This window comes from Neovison vison, chromosome 6 (genome assembly GCF_020171115.1).
Source record: "Neovison vison isolate M4711 chromosome 6, ASM_NN_V1, whole genome shotgun sequence".
Lineage (NCBI taxonomy): Eukaryota > Metazoa > Chordata > Mammalia > Carnivora > Mustelidae > Neogale > Neogale vison.
This window is the reverse complement of record NC_058096.1, coordinates 139,141,028-139,161,287: the sequence shown is the minus strand read 5'-3', so window position 1 is coordinate 139,161,287 and position 20,260 is coordinate 139,141,028.

Here is a 20,260-nt window from a genome sequence, read left to right as displayed (position 1 = left end):
ACATAGCCTCGACCCTTCGGCAGAGTGCGTGGCCTAGGATGGCACTCTGCTCCAATGCCATCTCCGGGCGTGGTCAAGGCCTGCCCTTTTGCTCTGGCGTTCAGTTGGACAGGGCACTAGGCCAGTGCCTTCCCCAGCGAGAGGTGACATGACATGTTCACAGCACACCATACACGCCCTGTGATGGGGAGTAATAGGTAACTGTCCTGCTTCACCGAGTCACACCCTGCCTCCGCCAATGCTGCCACATCCTGGAGCAAGATGTCATCTGACTGCCCGTTCCTCCAGGAGCTGTTTCTGCGAGTACAGGGCCGGGCCCCTGCTGGTATGCCCACTTCTGCCATATGGGCTGGTGGCCAAGGAGCTGCTGTCCCCTTCGGTCCAGAGGCACAGGACAGGCCTGCCTTCTGCCCAGACACTTTCCTCAGAGTGGAGCAGGCGCGTCTGCCCTAGTCGTCCGCTCTTGTCTCCTTAGCAGCCAGGATTCATTCTCTCCGCACAGGGAGAGGGGGACACTTGTCTTGCCACAGGCCCGCTGTTCCTGCTTGGGCAGGCTCTACTCTACACGACCGTGTCCCGACAGCAAGGCCAATGGCTCCTTCTCTTCATTCCCGAGCAGTGTGCTGCACTTTCCCATGACATGTCCTCGGGAGCGCAGTGACAGACGTGTCCCTTTCCTTAAGCCCCTTTCCACAGGCGCAAGCACGTTTCTCCCTCAGAGAGAGGGGATGCCCGGTCAAAGATCATTTCGCTCCATGAGGGTATATTACAACGTGCAGTGGAGAATAGCTCAGGCAAGCAGCAGCAGCATCCCACAGACCTGGCTTGAGTTCCCAAAGAATGCTGTGCTTTCCAGAGGGGATGCCCCAGAAAAAGAGGATTTCGCTCTATGCGGGTTTTCATACAACGTACTGTGGAGACTAGCACAGCCAAGCTGTAGGAGCATCCCACAGACCTGACTCTGAGTTTCCAAGGAAAGCTGTGCTTTCCCAGAGGAGATGCCCCGGAAAAGGGGATTTCGCACTATGCGGGTTTTATACAAGGAGCTGTGGAGAGTAGCTCAGGCAAGCAGCAGCAGCATCCCACAGACCCGACTCTGAGTTCCCAAAGAATGCAGTGCTTTCCCAGATCGGATACCTGGGCATCGAGGTTTTCATTCTATGTGGATTTCTCCCACCATGCTCCGAAAGCTAGCCTAAAAGACAAGCAGCACCAGCAGCCCACAGAACCGACTCTGATTGCCCAGCGACTGCTGTGCTTTCACAGAGGTTTTCAGCATGGCGCGAACCGCACTTCGCTGCTGCTTCCTCAGCAAGGCTGTGGGCGTTTGCTCTGTCGCGTCAGGGAAGAATAGCTGCTGAGAGCTGGTGCCTCTTGGGCCTTGCTTTCCCGGGCTACATGTTCGTGCCCTGGGTTCACCCTGCCAAGACGAACGAAGCAGACACAGCCTCGACCCTTCGGCAGCGTGCATGGCCTAGCATGGCACTCTGTTCCATGCCATCTCCGGGCGTGGGCAAGGCCTGCCTTTTAGCTCTGGCATTCAGGTGGACAGGGCACTAGGCCAGTGCCTTTACGAGCCGAGAGGAGACGTGACAGGATCACAGCACACCGCCCACGCCCTGCGATGGGTAGTCATGGATAACTGTCCTCCTTCTCCGGGACACCCCCTGCCTCCGCCAATGCTGCCACATCCTGGAGCAAGATGACATCTGACTGCCCGTTCCACCAGGAGCTGTTTCTGCGAGTTCAGGGCCGGGAGCCTGCTGGTATGCCCACGTCTGCCCTATGGACAGGTGGCCAAGGAGCTGCTCTCCTCTTGGGCCCAGAGACACAGGACAGGCCTGCCTTCTGCCCAGACTCTTTCCTCAGAGTGGAGCAGGCGGGTTTGCCCTAGTCGTCCGCTCGTGTCTCCTTAGCAGCCAGGCTTCATTCTCTCCGCACAGGGAGAGGCAGAAACTTGTCTTGCCACAAGCCCACTGTTCCTGCCAGGGCAGGCTCTCCTGCTTCAAGACAGTTTCCAGACAACAAGGCCAATGGCCCCTTCTCTTCATCCCAGAGAGTTTGCTGCACTTTCCCATGATATGCTCCTCGAGAGCCCAGTGACAGACGTGTCCCTTTCCTTAAGCCTCTTTGGACAGATGCAAGCACGATTCTCCCTCAGACAGCGGGTTTACAGGGTCATAATCATTTCGCTCCATGAGGGTTTATTACAACGTGCTGTGAGGACTAGCTCAGTAAAGCATTAGCAGCATCCCACAGACCCGACTCTGAGTTTCCAAAGAAAGCTGTGCTTTCCCAGACGGGTTGCCCCGGAAAAAGAGGATTTCGCTCTATGCGGGATTTATACATGGAGCTGTGGAGACTAGCTCAGGCAAGCAGCAGCAGCATCCAAGAGAAGAGACTCTGAGTTTCCATGAAAGCTGGGCTTTCACAGTGGGGATGCCCCGGGAAAGATGATTTCGCTCTATGCGGGTTCTATACAAGGAGCTGTGGAGACTAGCTCAGGCAAGCAGCAGCAGCAGCATCCCACAGACCCGACTCTGAGTTCACAAAGAATGCTGTGTTTTGCCAGAAGGAAAGCCTGGGCAAAGAGGCTTTTGCTTTATGTGGGTTTCTCCCATCGTTCTACAAATACTAGGATAAGGCAAGCAGCACCAGCAGCCCACAGAACCGACTCTGATTCCGAGAGACTGCTGTGTTTTCCCAGAGGTTTTCACCATGGCGCGAACCGCACATGGCTGCTCCTTCCTCAGCAAGGCTGTGGGCGTTCGCTCTGTCGCGTCAGGAGAGAATAGCTGCGGGAGAGCTGGTGCCTTCTGGGCCTTGTTTCCTGGGCTTCATGTGCGCGCCCTGGGTTCACCCTGCCATGCTGAACTAAGCAGACATAGCCTCGACCCTTCGGCAGAGTGCGTGGCCTAGGATGGCACTCTGCTCCAATGCCATCTCCGGGCGTGGTCAAGGCCTGCCCTTTTGCTCTGGCGTTCAGTTGGACAGGGCACTAGGCCAGTGCCTTCCCCAGCGAGAGGTGACATGACATGTTCACAGCACACCATACACGCCCTGTGATGGGGAGTAATAGGTAACTGTCCTGCTTCGCCGAGTCACACCCTGCCTCCGCCAATGCTGCCACATCCTGGAGCAAGATGTCATCTGACTGCCCGTTCCTCCAGGAGCTGTTTCTGCGAGTACAGGGCCGGGCCCCTGCTGGTATGCCCACTTCTGCCATATGGGCTGGTGGCCAAGGAGCTGCTGTCCCCTTCGGTCCAGAGGCACAGGACAGGCCTGCCTTCTGCCCAGACACTTTCCTCAGAGTGGAGCAGGCGCGTCTGCCCTAGTCGTCCGCTCTTGTCTCCTTAGCAGCCAGGATTCATTCTCTCCGCACAGGGAGAGGGGGACACTTGTCTTGCCACAGGCCCGCTGTTCCTGCTTGGGCAGGCTCTACTCTACACGACCGTGTCCCGACAGCAAGGCCAATGGCTCCTTCTCTTCATTCCCGAGCAGTGTGCTGCACTTTCCCATGACATGTCCTCGGGAGCGCAGTGACAGACGTGTCCCTTTCCTTAAGCCCCTTTCCACAGGCGCAAGCACGTTTCTCCCTCAGAGAGAGGGGATGCCCGGTCAAAGATCATTTCGCTCCATGAGGGTATATTACAACGTGCAGTGGAGAATAGCTCAGGCAAGCAGCAGCAGCATCCCACAGACCTGGCTTGAGTTCCCAAAGAATGCTGTGCTTTCCAGAGGGGATGCCCCAGAAAAAGAGGATTTCGCTCTATGCGGGTTTTCATACAACGTACTGTGGAGACTAGCACAGCCAAGCTGTAGGAGCATCCCACAGACCTGACTCTGAGTTTCCAAGGAAAGCTGTGCTTTCCCAGAGGAGATGCCCCGGAAAAGGGGATTTCGCACTATGCGGGTTTTATACAAGGAGCTGTGGAGAGTAGCACAGGCAAGCATTAGCAGCATCCCACAGACCCGACTCTGAGACTCCAAGGAAAGCTGTGCTTTCCCAGAGGGGATGCCCTGAAAAGAGGATTTCGCTCTATGGGGGTTTTATACAAGGAGCTGTGGAGACTAGCTCAGGCAAGCAGCAGCAGCATCCCACAGACCCGACTCTGAGTTTCCAAGGAAAGCTGTGCTTTCCCAGACGGGTTGCCCCGGAAAAGAGGATTTCGCTCTATGCGGGATTTATACATGGAGCTGTGGAGACTAGCTCAGGCAAGCATTTGCAGCATCCAAGAGAAGAGACTCTGAGTTTCCATGAAAGCTGGGCTTTCACAGTGGGGATGCCACGGGAAAGATGATTTCACTCTATGCGTGTTCTATACAAGGAGCTGTGGAGACTAGCTTAGGCAAGCAGCAGCAGCATCCCACAGACCCGACTCTGAGTTCCCAAAGAATGCAGTGCTTTCCCAGATCGGATACTTGGGCATCGAGGTTTTCATTCTATGCGGATTTCTCCCACCATGCTCCGAAAGCTAGCCTAAAAGACAAGCAGCACCAGCAGCCCACAGAACCGACTCTGATTGCCCAGCGACTGCTGTGCTTTCACAGAGGTTTTCAGCATGGCGCGAACCGCACTTCGCTGCTGCTTCCTCAGCAAGGCTGTGGGCGTTTGCTCTGTCGCGTCAGGGAAGAATAGCTGCTGAGAGCTGGTGCCTCTTGGGCCTTGCTTTCCCGGGCTTCATGTTCGTGCCCTGGGTTCACCCTGCCAAGACAAACGAAGCAGACACAGCCTCGACCCTTCGGCAGCGTGCATGGCCTAGCATGGCACTCTGTTCCATGCCATCTCCGGGCGTGGGCAAGGCCTGCCTTTTAGCTCTGGCATTCAGGTGGACAGGGCACTAGGCCAGTGCCTTTACGAGCCGAGAGGAGACGTGACAGGATCACAGCACACCGCCCACGCCCTGCGATGGGTAGTCATGGATAACTGTCCTCCTTCTCCGGGACACCCCCTGCCTCCGCCAATGCTGCCACATCCTGGAGCAAGATGACATCTGACTGCCCGTTCCACCAGGAGCTGTTTCTGCGAGTTCAGGGCCGGGAGCCTGCTGGCATGCCCACGTCTGCCCTATGGACAGGTGGCCAAGGAGCTGCTCTCCTCTTGGGCCCAGAGACACAGGACAGGCCTGCCTTCTGCCCAGACTCTCCTCAGAGTGGAGCAGGCGGGTTTGCCCTAGTCGTCCGCTCGTGTCTCCTTAGCAGCCAGGCTTCATTCTCTCCGCACAGGGAGAGGCAGAAACTTGTCTTGCCACAAGCCCACTGTTCCTGCCAGGGCAGGCTCTCCTGCTTCAAGACAGTTTCCAGACAACAAGGCCAATGGCCCCTTCTCTTCATCCCAGAGAGTTTGCTGCACTTTCCCATGATATGCTCCTCGAGAGCCCAGTGACAGACGTGTCCCTTTCCTTAAGCCTCTTTGGACAGGTGCAAGCACGATTCTCCCTCAGACAGCGGGTTTACAGGGTCATAATCATTTCGCTCCATGAGGGTTTATCACAACGTGCTGTGAGGACTAGCTCAGTAAAGCATTAGCAGCATCCCACAGACCCGACTCTGAGTTTCCAAAGAAAGCTGTGCTTTCCCAGACGGGTTGCCCCGGAAAAAGAGGATTTCGCTCTATGCGGGATTTATACATGGAGCTGTGGAGACTAGCTCAGGCAAGCATTTGCAGCATCCAAGAGAAGAGACTCTGAGTTTCCATGAAAGCTGGGCTTTCACAGTGGGGATGCCCCGGGAAAGATGATTTCGCTCTATGCGGGTTCTATACAAGGAGCTGTGGAGACTAGCTCAGGCAAGCAGCAGCAGCATCCCACAGACCCGACTCTGAGTTCACAAAGAATGCTGTGTTTTGCCAGAAGGAAAGCCTGGGCAAAGAGGCTTTTGCTTTATGTGGGTTTCTCCCACCGTTCTACAAATACTAGGATAAGGCAAGCAGCACCAGCAGCCCACAGAACCGACTCTGATTCCGAGAGACTGCTGTGTTTTCCCAGAGGTTTTCACCATGGCGCGAACCGCACATGGCTGCTCCTTCCTCAGCAAGGCTGTGGGCGTTCGCTCTGTCGCGTCAGGAGAGAATAGCTGCGGGAGAGCTGGTGCCTTCTGGGCCTTGTTTCCTGGGCTTCATGTGCGCGCCCTGGGTTCACCCTGCCATGCTGAACTAAGCAGACATAGCCTCGACCCTTCAGCAGAGTGCGTGGCCTAGGATGGCACTCTGCTCCAATGCCATCTCCGGGCGTGGTCAAGGCCTGCCCTTTTGCTCTGGCGTTCAGTTGGACAGGGCACTAGGCCAGTGCCTTCCCCAGCGAGAGGTGACATGACATGTTCACAGCACACCATACACGCCCTGTGATGGGGAGTAATAGGTAACTGTCCTGCTTCACCGAGTCACACCCTGCCTCCGCCAATGCTGCCACATCCTGGAGCAAGATGTCATCTGACTGCCCGTTCCTCCAGGAGCTGTTTCTGCGAGTACAGGGCCGGGCCCCTGCTGGTATGCCCACTTCTGCCATATGGGCTGGTGGCCAAGGAGCTGCTGTCCCCTTCGGTCCAGAGGCACAGGACAGGCCTGCCTTCTGCCCAGACACTTTCCTCAGAGTGGAGCAGGCGCGTCTGCCCTAGTCGTCCGCTCTTGTCTCCTTAGCAGCCAGGATTCATTCTCTCCGCACAGGGAGAGGGGGACACTTGTCTTGCCACAGGCCCGCTGTTCCTGCTTGGGCAGGCTCTACTCTACACGACCGTGTCCCGACAGCAAGGCCAATGGCTCCTTCTCTTCATTCCCGAGCAGTGTGCTGCACTTTCCCATGACATGTCCTCGGGAGCGCAGTGACAGACGTGTCCCTTTCCTTAAGCCCCTTTCCACAGGCGCAAGCACGTTTCTCCCTCAGAGAGAGGGGATGCCCGGTCAAAGATCATTTCGCTCCATGAGGGTATATTACAACGTGCAGTGGAGAATAGCTCAGGCAAGCAGCAGCAGCATCCCACAGACCTGGCTTGAGTTCCCAAAGAATGCTGTGCTTTCCAGAGGGGATGCCCCAGAAAAAGAGGATTTCGCTCTATGCGGGTTTTCATACAACGTACTGTGGAGACTAGCACAGCCAAGCTGTAGGAGCATCCCACAGACCTGACTCTGAGTTTCCAAGGAAAGCTGTGCTTTCCCAGAGGAGATGCCCCGGAAAAGGGGATTTCGCACTATGCGGGTTTTATACAAGGAGCTGTGGAGAGTAGCACAGGCAAGCATTAGCAGCATCCCACAGACCCGACTCTGAGACTCCAAGGAAAGCTGTGCTTTCCCAGAGGGGATGCCCTGAAAAGAGGATTTCGCTCTATGGGGGTTTTATACAAGGAGCTGTGGAGACTAGCTCAGGCAAGCAGCAGCAGCATCCCACAGACCCGACTCTGAGTTCCCAAAGAATGCAGTGCTTTCCCAGATCGGATACCTGGGCATCGAGGTTTTCATTCTATGCGGATTTCTCCCACCATGCTCCGAAAGCTAGCCTAAAAGACAAGCAGCACCAGCAGCCCACAGAACCGACTCTGATTGCCCAGCGACTGCTGTGCTTTCACAGAGGTTTTCAGCATGGCGCGAACCGCACTTCGCTGCTGCTTCCTCAGCAAGGCTGTGGGCGTTTGCTCTGTCGCGTCAGGGAAGAATAGCTGCTGAGAGCTGGTGCCTCTTGGGCCTTGCTTTCCCGGGCTACATGTTCGTGCCCTGGGTTCACCCTGCCAAGACGAACGAAGCAGACACAGCCTCGACCCTGCGGCAGCGTGCATGGCCTAGCATGGCACTCTGTTCCATGCCATCTCCGGGCGTGGGCAAGGCCTGCCTTTTAGCTCTGGCATTCAGGTGGACAGGGCACTAGGCCAGTGCCTTTACGAGCCGAGAGGAGACGTGACAGGATCACAGCACACCGCCCACGCCCTGCGATGGGTAGTCATGGATAACTGTCCTCCTTCTCCGGGACACCCCCTGCCTCCGCCAATGCTGCCACATCCTGGAGCAAGATGACATCTGACTGCCCGTTCCACCAGGAGCTGTTTCTGCGAGTTCAGGGCCGGGAGCCTGCTGGTATGCCCACGTCTGTCCTATGGACAGGTGGCCAAGGAGCTGCTCTCCTCTTGGGCCCAGAGACACAGGACAGGCCTGCCTTCTGCCCAGACTCTTTCCTCAGAGTGGAGCAGGCGGGTTTGCCCTAGTCGTCCGCTCGTGTCTCCTTAGCAGCCAGGCTTCATTCTCTCCGCACAGGGAGAGGCAGAAACTTGTCTTGCCACAAGCCCACTGTTCCTGCCAGGGCAGGCTCTCCTGCTTCAAGACAGTTTCCAGACAACAAGGCCAATGGCCCCTTCTATTCATCCCAGAGAGTTTGCTGCACTTTCCCATGATATGCTCCTCGAGAGCCCAGTGACAGACGTGTCCCTTTCCTTAAGCCTCTTTGGACAGATGCAAGCACGATTCTCCCTCAGACAGCGGGTTTACAGGGTCATAATCATTTCGCTCCATGAGGGTTTATTACAACGTGCTGTGAGGACTAGCTCAGTAAAGCATTAGCAGCATCCCACAGACCCGACTCTGAGTTTCCAAAGAAAGCTGTGCTTTCCCAGACGGGTTGCCCCGGAAAAAGAGGATTTCGCTCTATGCGGGATTTATACATGGAGCTGTGGAGACTAGCTCAGGCAAGCAGCAGCAGCATCCAAGAGAAGAGACTCTGAGTTTCCATGAAAGCTGGGCTTTCACAGTGGGGATGCCACGGGAAAGATGATTTCACTCTATGCGGGTTCTATACAAGGAGCTGTGGAGACTAGCTTAGGCAAGCAGCAGCAGCATCCCACAGACCCGACTCTGAGTTCCCAAAGAATGCAGTGCTTTCCCAGATCGGATACTTGGGCATCGAGGTTTTCATTCTATGCGGATTTCTCCCACCATGCTCCGAAAGCTAGCCTAAAAGACAAGCAGCACCAGCAGCCCACAGAACCGACTCTGATTGCCCAGCGACTGCTGTGCTTTCACAGAGGTTTTCAGCATGGCGCGAACCGCACTTCGCTGCTGCTTCCTCAGCAAGGCTGTGGGCGTTTGCTCTGTCGCGTCAGGGAAGAATAGCTGCTGAGAGCTGGTGCCTCTTGGGCCTTGCTTTCCCGGGCTTCATGTTCGTGCCCTGGGTTCACCCTGCCAAGACAAACGAAGCAGACACAGCCTCGACCCTTCGGCAGCGTGCATGGCCTAGCATGGCACTCTGTTCCATGCCATCTCCGGGCGTGGGCAAGGCCTGCCTTTTAGCTCTGGCATTCAGGTGGACAGGGCACTAGGCCAGTGCCTTTACGAGCCGAGAGGAGACGTGACAGGATCACAGCACACCGCCCACGCCCTGCGATGGGTAGTCATGGATAACTGTCCTCCTTCTCCGGGACACCCCCTGCCTCCACCAATGCTGCCACATCCTGGAGCAAGATGACATCTGACTGCCCGTTCCACCAGGAGCTGTTTCTGCGAGTTCAGGGCCGGGAGCCTGCTGGCATGCCCACGTCTGCCCTATGGACAGGTGGCCAAGGAGCTGCTCTCCTCTTGGGCCCAGAGACACAGGACAGGCCTGCCTTCTGCCCAGACTCTCCTCAGAGTGGAGCAGGCGGGTTTGCCCTAGTCGTCCGCTCGTGTCTCCTTAGCAGCCAGGCTTCATTCTCTCCGCACAGGGAGAGGCAGAAACTTGTCTTGCCACAAGCCCACTGTTCCTGCCAGGGCAGGCTCTCCTGCTTCAAGACAGTTTCCAGACAACAAGGCCAATGGCCCCTTCTCTTCATCCCAGAGAGTTTGCTGCACTTTCCCATGATATGCTCCTCGAGAGCCCAGTGACAGACGTGTCCCTTTCCTTAAGCCTCTTTGGACAGGTGCAAGCACGATTCTCCCTCAGACAGCGGGTTTACAGGGTCATAATCATTTCGCTCCATGAGGGTTTATCACAACGTGCTGTGAGGACTAGCTCAGTAAAGCATTAGCAGCATCCCACAGACCCGACTCTGAGTTTCCAAAGAAAGCTGTGCTTTCCCAGACGGGTTGCCCCGGAAAAAGAGGATTTCGCTCTATGCGGGATTTATACATGGAGCTGTGGAGACTAGCTCAGGCAAGCATTTGCAGCATCCAAGAGAAGAGACTCTGAGTTTCCATGAAAGCTGGGCTTTCACAGTGGGGATGCCCCGGGAAAGATGATTTCGCTCTATGCGGGTTCTATACAAGGAGCTGTGGAGACTAGCTCAGGCAAGCAGCAGCAGCATCCCACAGACCCGACTCTGAGTTCACAAAGAATGCTGTGTTTTGCCAGAAGGAAAGCCTGGGCAAAGAGGCTTTTGCTTTATGTGGGTTTCTCCCACCGTTCTACAAATACTAGGATAAGGCAAGCAGCACCAGCAGCCCACAGAACCGACTCTGATTCCGAGAGACTGCTGTGTTTTCCCAGAGGTTTTCACCATGGCGCGAACCGCACATGGCTGCTCCTTCCTCAGCAAGGCTGTGGGCGTTCGCTCTGTCGCGTCAGGAGAGAATAGCTGCGGGAGAGCTGGTGCCTTCTGGGCCTTGTTTCCTGGGCTTCATGTGCGCGCCCTGGGTTCACCCTGCCATGCTGAACTAAGCAGACATAGCCTCGACCCTTCAGCAGAGTGCGTGGCCTAGGATGGCACTCTGCTCCAATGCCATCTCCGGGCGTGGTCAAGGCCTGCCCTTTTGCTCTGGCGTTCAGTTGGACAGGGCACTAGGCCAGTGCCTTCCCCAGCGAGAGGTGACATGACATGTTCACAGCACACCATACACGCCCTGTGATGGGGAGTAATAGGTAACTGTCCTGCTTCACCGAGTCACACCCTGCCTCCGCCAATGCTGCCACATCCTGGAGCAAGATGTCATCTGACTGCCCGTTCCTCCAGGAGCTGTTTCTGCGAGTACAGGGCCGGGCCCCTGCTGGTATGCCCACTTCTGCCATATGGGCTGGTGGCCAAGGAGCTGCTGTCCCCTTCGGTCCAGAGGCACAGGACAGGCCTGCCTTCTGCCCAGACACTTTGCTCAGAGTGGAGCAGGCGCGTCTGCCCTAGTCGTCCGCTCTTGTCTCCTTAGCAGCCAGGATTCATTCTCTCCGCACAGGGAGAGGGGCACACTTGTCTTGCCACAGGCCCGCTGTTCCTGCTTGGGCAGGCTCTACTGCTACACGACCGTATCCCGACAGCAAGGCCAATGGCTCCTTCTCTTCATTCCCGAGCAGTGTGCTGCACTTTCCCATGACATGTCCTCGGGAGCGCAGTGACAGACGTGTCCCTTTCCTTAAGCCCCTTTCCACAGGCGCAAGCACGTTTCTCCCTCAGAGAGAGGGGATGCCCGGTCAAAGATCATTTCGCTCCATGAGGGTATATTACAACGTGCAGTGGAGAATAGCTCAGGCAAGCAGCAGCAGCATCCCACAGACCTGGCTTGAGTTCCCAAAGAATGCTGTGCTTTCCAGAGGGGATGCCCCAGAAAAAGAGGATTTCGCTCTATGCGGGTTTTCATACAACGTACTGTGGAGACTAGCACAGCCAAGCTGTAGGAGCATCCCACAGACCTGACTCTGAGTTTCCAAGGAAAGCTGTGCTTTCCCAGAGGAGATGCCCCGGAAAAGGGGATTTCGCACTATGCGGGTTTTATACAAGGAGCTGTGGAGAGTAGCACAGGCAAGCATTAGCAGCATCCCACAGACCCGACTCTGAGACTCCAAGGAAAGCTGTGCTTTCCCAGAGGGGATGCCCTGAAAAGAGGATTTCGCTCTATGGGGGTTTTATACAAGGAGCTGTGGAGACTAGCTCAGGCAAGCAGCAGCAGCATCCCACAGACCCGACTCTGAGTTCCCAAAGAATGCAGTGCTTTCCCAGATCGGATACCTGGGCATCGAGGTTTTCATTCTATGCGGATTTCTCCCACCATGCTCCGAAAGCTAGCCTAAAAGACAAGCAGCACCAGCAGCCCACAGAACCGACTCTGATTGCCCAGCGACTGCTGTGCTTTCACAGAGGTTTTCAGCATGGCGCGAACCGCACTTCGCTGCTGCTTCCTCAGCAAGGCTGTGGGCGTTTGCTCTGTCGCGTCAGGGAAGAATAGCTGCTGAGAGCTGGTGCCTCTTGGGCCTTGCTTTCCCGGGCTACATGTTCGTGCCCTGGGTTCACCCTGCCAAGACGAACGAAGCAGACACAGCCTCGACCCTTCGGCAGCGTGCATGGCCTAGCATGGCACTCTGTTCCATGCCATCTCCGGGCGTGGGCAAGGCCTGCCTTTTAGCTCTGGCATTCAGGTGGACAGGGCACTAGGCCAGTGCCTTTACGAGCCGAGAGGAGACGTGACAGGATCACAGCACACCGCCCACGCCCTGCGATGGGTAGTCATGGATAACTGTCCTCCTTCTCCGGGACACCCCCTGCCTCCGCCAATGCTGCCACATCCTGGAGCAAGATGACATCTGACTGCCCGTTCCACCAGGAGCTGTTTCTGCGAGTTCAGGGCCGGGAGCCTGCTGGTATGCCCACGTCTGTCCTATGGACAGGTGACCAAGGAGCTGCTCTCCTCTTGGGCCCAGAGACACAGGACAGGCCTGCCTTCTGCCCAGACTCTTTCCTCAGAGTGGAGCAGGCGGGTTTGCCCTAGTCGTCCGCTCGTGTCTCCTTAGCAGCCAGGCTTCATTCTCTCCGCACAGGGAGAGGCAGAAACTTGTCTTGCCACAAGCCCACTGTTCCTGCCAGGGCAGGCTCTCCTGCTTCAAGACAGTTTCCAGACAACAAGGCCAATGGCCCCTTCTCTTCATCCCAGAGAGTTTGCTGCACTTTCACATGATATGCTCCTCGAGAGCCCAGTGACAGACGTGTCCCTTTCCTTAAGCCTCTTTGGACAGATGCAAGCACGATTCTCCCTCAGACAGCGGGTTTACAGGGTCATAATCATTTCGCTCCATGAGGGTTTATTACAACGTGCTGTGAGGACTAGCTCAGTAAAGCATTAGCAGCATCCCACAGACCCGACTCTGAGTTTCCAAAGAAAGCTGTGCTTTCCCAGACGGGTTGCCCCGGAAAAAGAGGATTTCGCTCTATGCGGGATTTATACATGGAGCTGTGGAGACTAGCTCAGGCAAGCAGCAGCAGCATCCAAGAGAAGAGACTCTGAGTTTCCATGAAAGCTGGGCTTTCACAGTGGGGATGCCCCGGGAAAGATGATTTCGCTCTATGCGGGTTCTATACAAGGAGCTGTGGAGACTAGCTCAGGCAAGCAGCAGCAGCAGCATCCCACAGACCCGACTCTGAGTTCACAAAGAATGCTGTGTTTTGCCAGAAGGAAAGCCTGGGCAAAGAGGCTTTTGCTTTATGTGGGTTTCTCCCATCGTTCTACAAATACTAGGATAAGGCAAGCAGCACCAGCAGCCCACAGAACCGACTCTGATTCCGAGAGACTGCTGTGTTTTCCCAGAGGTTTTCACCATGGCGCGAACCGCACATGGCTGCTCCTTCCTCAGCAAGGCTGTGGGCGTTCGCTCTGTCGCGTCAGGAGAGAATAGCTGCGGGAGAGCTGGTGCCTTCTGGGCCTTGTTTCCTGGGCTTCATGTGCGCGCCCTGGGTTCACCCTGCCATGCTGAACTAAGCAGACATAGCCTCGACCCTTCGGCAGAGTGCGTGGCCTAGGATGGCACTCTGCTCCAATGCCATCTCCGGGCGTGGTCAAGGCCTGCCCTTTTGCTCTGGCGTTCAGTTGGACAGGGCACTAGGCCAGTGCCTTCCCCAGCGAGAGGTGACATGACATGTTCACAGCACACCATACACGCCCTGTGATGGGGAGTAATAGGTAACTGTCCTGCTTCGCCGAGTCACACCCTGCCTCCGCCAATGCTGCCACATCCTGGAGCAAGATGTCATCTGACTGCCCGTTCCTCCAGGAGCTGTTTCTGCGAGTACAGGGCCGGGCCCCTGCTGGTATGCCCACTTCTGCCATATGGGCTGGTGGCCAAGGAGCTGCTGTCCCCTTCGGTCCAGAGGCACAGGACAGGCCTGCCTTCTGCCCAGACACTTTCCTCAGAGTGGAGCAGGCGCGTCTGCCCTAGTCGTCCGCTCTTGTCTCCTTAGCAGCCAGGATTCATTCTCTCCGCACAGGGAGAGGGGGACACTTGTCTTGCCACAGGCCCGCTGTTCCTGCTTGGGCAGGCTCTACTCTACACGACCGTGTCCCGACAGCAAGGCCAATGGCTCCTTCTCTTCATTCCCGAGCAGTGTGCTGCACTTTCCCATGACATGTCCTCGGGAGCGCAGTGACAGACGTGTCCCTTTCCTTAAGCCCCTTTCCACAGGCGCAAGCACGTTTCTCCCTCAGAGAGAGGGGATGCCCGGTCAAAGATCATTTCGCTCCATGAGGGTATATTACAACGTGCAGTGGAGAATAGCTCAGGCAAGCAGCAGCAGCATCCCACAGACCTGGCTTGAGTTCCCAAAGAATGCTGTGCTTTCCAGAGGGGATGCCCCAGAAAAAGAGGATTTCGCTCTATGCGGGTTTTCATACAACGTACTGTGGAGACTAGCACAGCCAAGCTGTAGGAGCATCCCACAGACCTGACTCTGAGTTTCCAAGGAAAGCTGTGCTTTCCCAGAGGAGATGCCCCGGAAAAGGGGATTTCGCACTATGCGGGTTTTATACAAGGAGCTGTGGAGAGTAGCACAGGCAAGCATTAGCAGCATCCCACAGACCCGACTCTGAGACTCCAAGGAAAGCTGTGCTTTCCCAGAGGGGATGCCCTGAAAAGAGGATTTCGCTCTATGGGGGTTTTATACAAGGAGCTGTGGAGACTAGCTCAGGCAAGCAGCAGCAGCATCCCACAGACCCGACTCTGAGCTTCCAAGGAAAGCTGTGCTTTCCCAGACGGGTTGCCCCGGAAAAGAGGATTTCGCTCTATGCGGGATTTATACATGGAGCTGTGGAGACTAGCTCAGGCAAGCATTTGCAGCATCCAAGAGAAGAGACTCTGAGTTTCCATGAAAGCTGGGCTTTCACAGTGGGGATGCCACGGGAAAGATGATTTCACTCTATGCGGGTTCTATACAAGGAGCTGTGGAGACTAGCTTAGGCAAGCAGCAGCAGCATCCCACAGACCCGACTCTGAGTTCCCAAAGAATGCAGTGCTTTCCCAGATCGGATACTTGGGCATCGAGGTTTTCATTCTATGCGGATTTCTCCCACCATGCTCCGAAAGCTAGCCTAAAAGACAAGCAGCACCAGCAGCCCACAGAACCGACTCTGATTGCCCAGCGACTGCTGTGCTTTCACAGAGGTTTTCAGCATGGCGCGAACCGCACTTCGCTGCTGCTTCCTCAGCAAGGCTGTGGGCGTTTGCTCTGTCGCGTCAGGGAAGAATAGCTGCTGAGAGCTGGTGCCTCTTGGGCCTTGCTTTCCCGGGCTTCATGTTCGTGCCCTGGGTTCACCCTGCCAAGACAAACGAAGCAGACACAGCCTCGACCCTTCGGCAGCGTGCATGGCCTAGCATGGCACTCTGTTCCATGCCATCTCCGGGCGTGGGCAAGGCCTGCCTTTTAGCTCTGGCATTCAGGTGGACAGGGCACTAGGCCAGTGCCTTTACGAGCCGAGAGGAGACGTGACAGGATCACAGCACACCGCCCACGCCCTGCGATGGGTAGTCATGGATAACTGTCCTCCTTCTCCGGGACACCCCCTGCCTCCACCAATGCTGCCACATCCTGGAGCAAGATGACATCTGACTGCCCGTTCCACCAGGAGCTGTTTCTGCGAGTTCAGGGCCGGGAGCCTGCTGGCATGCCCACGTCTGCCCTATGGACAGGTGGCCAAGGAGCTGCTCTCCTCTTGGGCCCAGAGACACAGGACAGGCCTGCCTTCTGCCCAGACTCTCCTCAGAGTGGAGCAGGCGGGTTTGCCCTAGTCGTCCGCTCGTGTCTCCTTAGCAGCCAGGCTTCATTCTCTCCGCACAGGGAGAGGCAGAAACTTGTCTTGCCACAAGCCCACTGTTCCTGCCAGGGCAGGCTCTCCTGCTTCAAGACAGTTTCCAGACAACAAGGCCAATGGCCCCTTCTCTTCATCCCAGAGAGTTTGCTGCACTTTCCCATGATATGCTCCTCGAGAGCCCAGTGACAGACGTGTCCCTTTCCTTAAGCCTCTTTGGACAGGTGCAAGCACGATTCTCCCTCAGACAGCGGGTTTACAGGGTCATAATCATTTCGCTCCATGAGGGTTTATCACAACGTGCTGTGAGGACTAGCTCAGTAAAGCATTAGCAGCATCCCACAGACCCGACTCTGAGTTTCCAAAGAAAGCTGTGCTTTCCCAGACGGGTTGCCCCGGAAAAAGAGGATTTCGCTCTATGCGGGATTTATACATGGAGCTGTGGAGACTAGCTCAGGCAAGCATTTGCAGCATCCAAGAGAAGAGACTCTGAGTTTCCATGAAAGCTGGGCTTTCACAGTGGGGATGCCCCGGGAAAGATGATTTCGCTCTATGCGGGTTCTATACAAGGAGCTGTGGAGACTAGCTCAGGCAAGCAGCAGCAGCATCCCACAGACCCGACTCTGAGTTCACAAAGAATGCTGTGTTTTGCCAGAAGGAAAGCCTGGGCAAAGAGGCTTTTGCTTTATGTGGGTTTCTCCCACCGTTCTACAAATACTAGGATAAGGCAAGCAGCACCAGCAGCCCACAGAACCGACTCTGATTCCGAGAGACTGCTGTGTTTTCCCAGAGGTTTTCACCATGGCGCGAACCGCACATGGCTGCTCCTTCCTCAGCAAGGCTGTGGGCGTTCGCTCTGTCGCGTCAGGAGAGAATAGCTGCGGGAGAGCTGGTGCCTTCTGGGCCTTGTTTCCTGGGCTTCATGTGCGCGCCCTGGGTTCACCCTGCCATGCTGAACTAAGCAGACATAGCCTCGACCCTTCAGCAGAGTGCGTGGCCTAGGATGGCACTCTGCTCCAATGCCATCTCCGGGCGTGGTCAAGGCCTGCCCTTTTGCTCTGGCGTTCAGTTGGACAGGGCACTAGGCCAGTGCCTTCCCCAGCGAGAGGTGACATGACATGTTCACAGCACACCATACACGCCCTGTGATGGGGAGTAATAGGTAACTGTCCTGCTTCACCGAGTCACACCCTGCCTCCGCCAATGCTGCCACATCCTGGAGCAAGATGTCATCTGACTGCCCGTTCCTCCAGGAGCTGTTTCTGCGAGTACAGGGCCGGGCCCCTGCTGGTATGCCCACTTCTGCCATATGGGCTGGTGGCCAAGGAGCTGCTGTCCCCTTCGGTCCAGAGGCACAGGACAGGCCTGCCTTCTGCCCAGACACTTTCCTCAGAGTGGAGCAGGCGCGTCTGCCCTAGTCGTCCGCTCTTGTCTCCTTAGCAGCCAGGATTCATTCTCTCCGCACAGGGAGAGGGGGACACTTGTCTTGCCACAGGCCCGCTGTTCCTGCTTGGGCAGGCTCTACTCTACACGACCGTGTCCCGACAGCAAGGCCAATGGCTCCTTCTCTTCATTCCCGAGCAGTGTGCTGCACTTTCCCATGACATGTCCTCGGGAGCGCAGTGACAGACGTGTCCCTTTCCTTAAGCCCCTTTCCACAGGCGCAAGCACGTTTCTCCCTCAGAGAGAGGGGATGCCCGGTCAAAGATCATTTCGCTCCATGAGGGTATATTACAACGTGCAGTGGAGAATAGCTCAGGCAAGCAGCAGCAGCATCCCACAGACCTGGCTTGAGTTCCCAAAGAATGCTGTGCTTTCCAGAGGGGATGCCCCAGAAAAAGAGGATTTCGCTCTATGCGGGTTTTCATACAACGTACTGTGGAGACTAGCACAGCCAAGCTGTAGGAGCATCCCACAGACCTGACTCTGAGTTTCCAAGGAAAGCTGTGCTTTCCCAGAGGAGATGCCCCGGAAAAGGGGATTTCGCACTATGCGGGTTTTATACAAGGAGCTGTGGAGAGTAGCACAGGCAAGCATTAGCAGCATCCCACAGACCCGACTCTGAGACTCCAAGGAAAGCTGTGCTTTCCCAGAGGGGATGCCCTGAAAAGAGGATTTCGCTCTATGGGGGTTTTATACAAGGAGCTGTGGAGACTAGCTCAGGCAAGCAGCAGCAGCATCCCACAGACCCGACTCTGAGTTCCCAAAGAATGCAGTGCTTTCCCAGATCGGATACCTGGGCATCGAGGTTTTCATTCTATGCGGATTTCTCCCACCATGCTCCGAAAGCTAGCCTAAAAGACAAGCAGCACCAGCAGCCCACAGAACCGACTCTGATTGCCCAGCGACTGCTGTGCTTTCACAGAGGTTTTCAGCATGGCGCGAACCGCACTTCGCTGCTGCTTCCTCAGCAAGGCTGTGGGCGTTTGCTCTGTCGCGTCAGGGAAGAATAGCTGCTGAGAGCTGGTGCCTCTTGGGCCTTGCTTTCCCGGGCTACATGTTCGTGCCCTGGGTTCACCCTGCCAAGACGAACGAAGCAGACACAGCCTCGACCCTTCGGCAGCGTGCATGGCCTAGCATGGCACTCTGTTCCATGCCATCTCCGGGCGTGGGCAAGGCCTGCCTTTTAGCTCTGGCATTCAGGTGGACAGGGCACTAGGCCAGTGCCTTTACGAGCCGAGAGGAGACGTGACAGGATCACAGCACACCGCCCACGCCCTGCGATGGGTAGTCATGGATAACTGTCCTCCTTCTCCGGGACACCCCCTGCCTCCGCCAATGCTGCCACATCCTGGAGCAAGATGACATCTGACTGCCCGTTCCACCAGGAGCTGTTTCTGCGAGTTCAGGGCCGGGAGCCTGCTGGTATGCCCACGTCTGCCCTATGGACAGGTGGCCAAGGAGCTGCTCTCCTCTTGGGCCCAGAGACACAGGACAGGCCTGCCTTCTGCCCAGACTCTTTCCTCAGAGTGGAGCAGGCGGGTTTGCCCTAGTCGTCCGCTCGTGTCTCCTTAGCCGCCAGGCTTCATTCTCTCCGCACAGGGAGAGGCAGAAACTTGTCTTGCCACAAGCCCACTGTTCCTGCCAGGGCAGGCTCTCCTGCTTCAAGACAGTTTCCAGACAACAAGGCCAATGGCCCCTTCTCTTCATCCCAGAGAGTTTGCTGCACTTTCACATGATATGCTCCTCGAGAGCCCAGTGACAGACGTGTCCCTTTCCTTAAGCCTCTTTGGACAGATGCAAGCACGATTCTCCCTCAGACAGCGGGTTTACAGGGTCATAATCATTTCGCTCCATGAGGGTTTATTACAACGTGCTGTGAGGACTAGCTCAGTAAAGCATTAGCAGCATCCCACAGACCCGACTCTGAGTTTCCAAAGAAAGCTGTGCTTTCCCAGACGGGTTGCCCCGGAAAAAGAGGATTTCGCTCTATGCGGGATTTATACATGGAGCTGTGGAGACTAGCTCAGGCAAGCAGCAGCAGCATCCAAGAGAAGAGACTCTGAGTTTCCATGAAAGCTGGGCTTTCACAGTGGGGATGCCCCGGGAAAGATGATTTCGCTCTATGCGGGTTCTATACAAGGAGCTGTGGAGACTAGCTCAGGCAAGCAGCAGCAGCAGCATCCCACAGACCCGACTCTGAGTTCACAAAGAATGCTGTGTTTTGCCAGAAGGAAAGCCTGGGCAAAGAGGCTTTTGCTTTATGTGGGTTTCTCCCATCGTTCTACAAATACTAGGATAAGGCAAGCAGCACCAGCAGCCCACAGAACCGACTCTGATTCCGAGAGACTGCTGTGTTTTCCCAGAGGTTTTCACCATGGCGCGAACCGCACATGGCTGCTCCTTCCTCAGCAAGGCTGTGGGCGTTCGCTCTGTCGCGTCAGGAGAGAATAGCTGCGGGAGAGCTGGTGCCTTCTGGGCCTTGTTTCCTGGGCTTCATGTGCGCGCCCTGGGTTCACCCTGCCATGCTGAACTAAGCAGACATAGCCTCGACCCTTCGGCAGAGTGCGTGGCCTAGGATGGCACTCTGCTCCAATGCCATCTCCGGGCGTGGTCAAGGCCTGCCCTTTTGCTCTGGCGTTCAGTTGGACAGGGCACTAGGCCAGTGCCTTCCCCAGCGAGAGGTGACATGACATGTTCACAGCACACCATACACGCCCTGTGATGGGGAGTAATAGGTAACTGTCCTGCTTCGCCGAGTCACACCCTGCCTCCGCCAATGCTGCCACATCCTGGAGCAAGATGTCATCTGACTGCCCGTTCCTCCAGGAGCTGTTTCTGCGAGTACAGGGCCGGGCCCCTGCTGGTATGCCC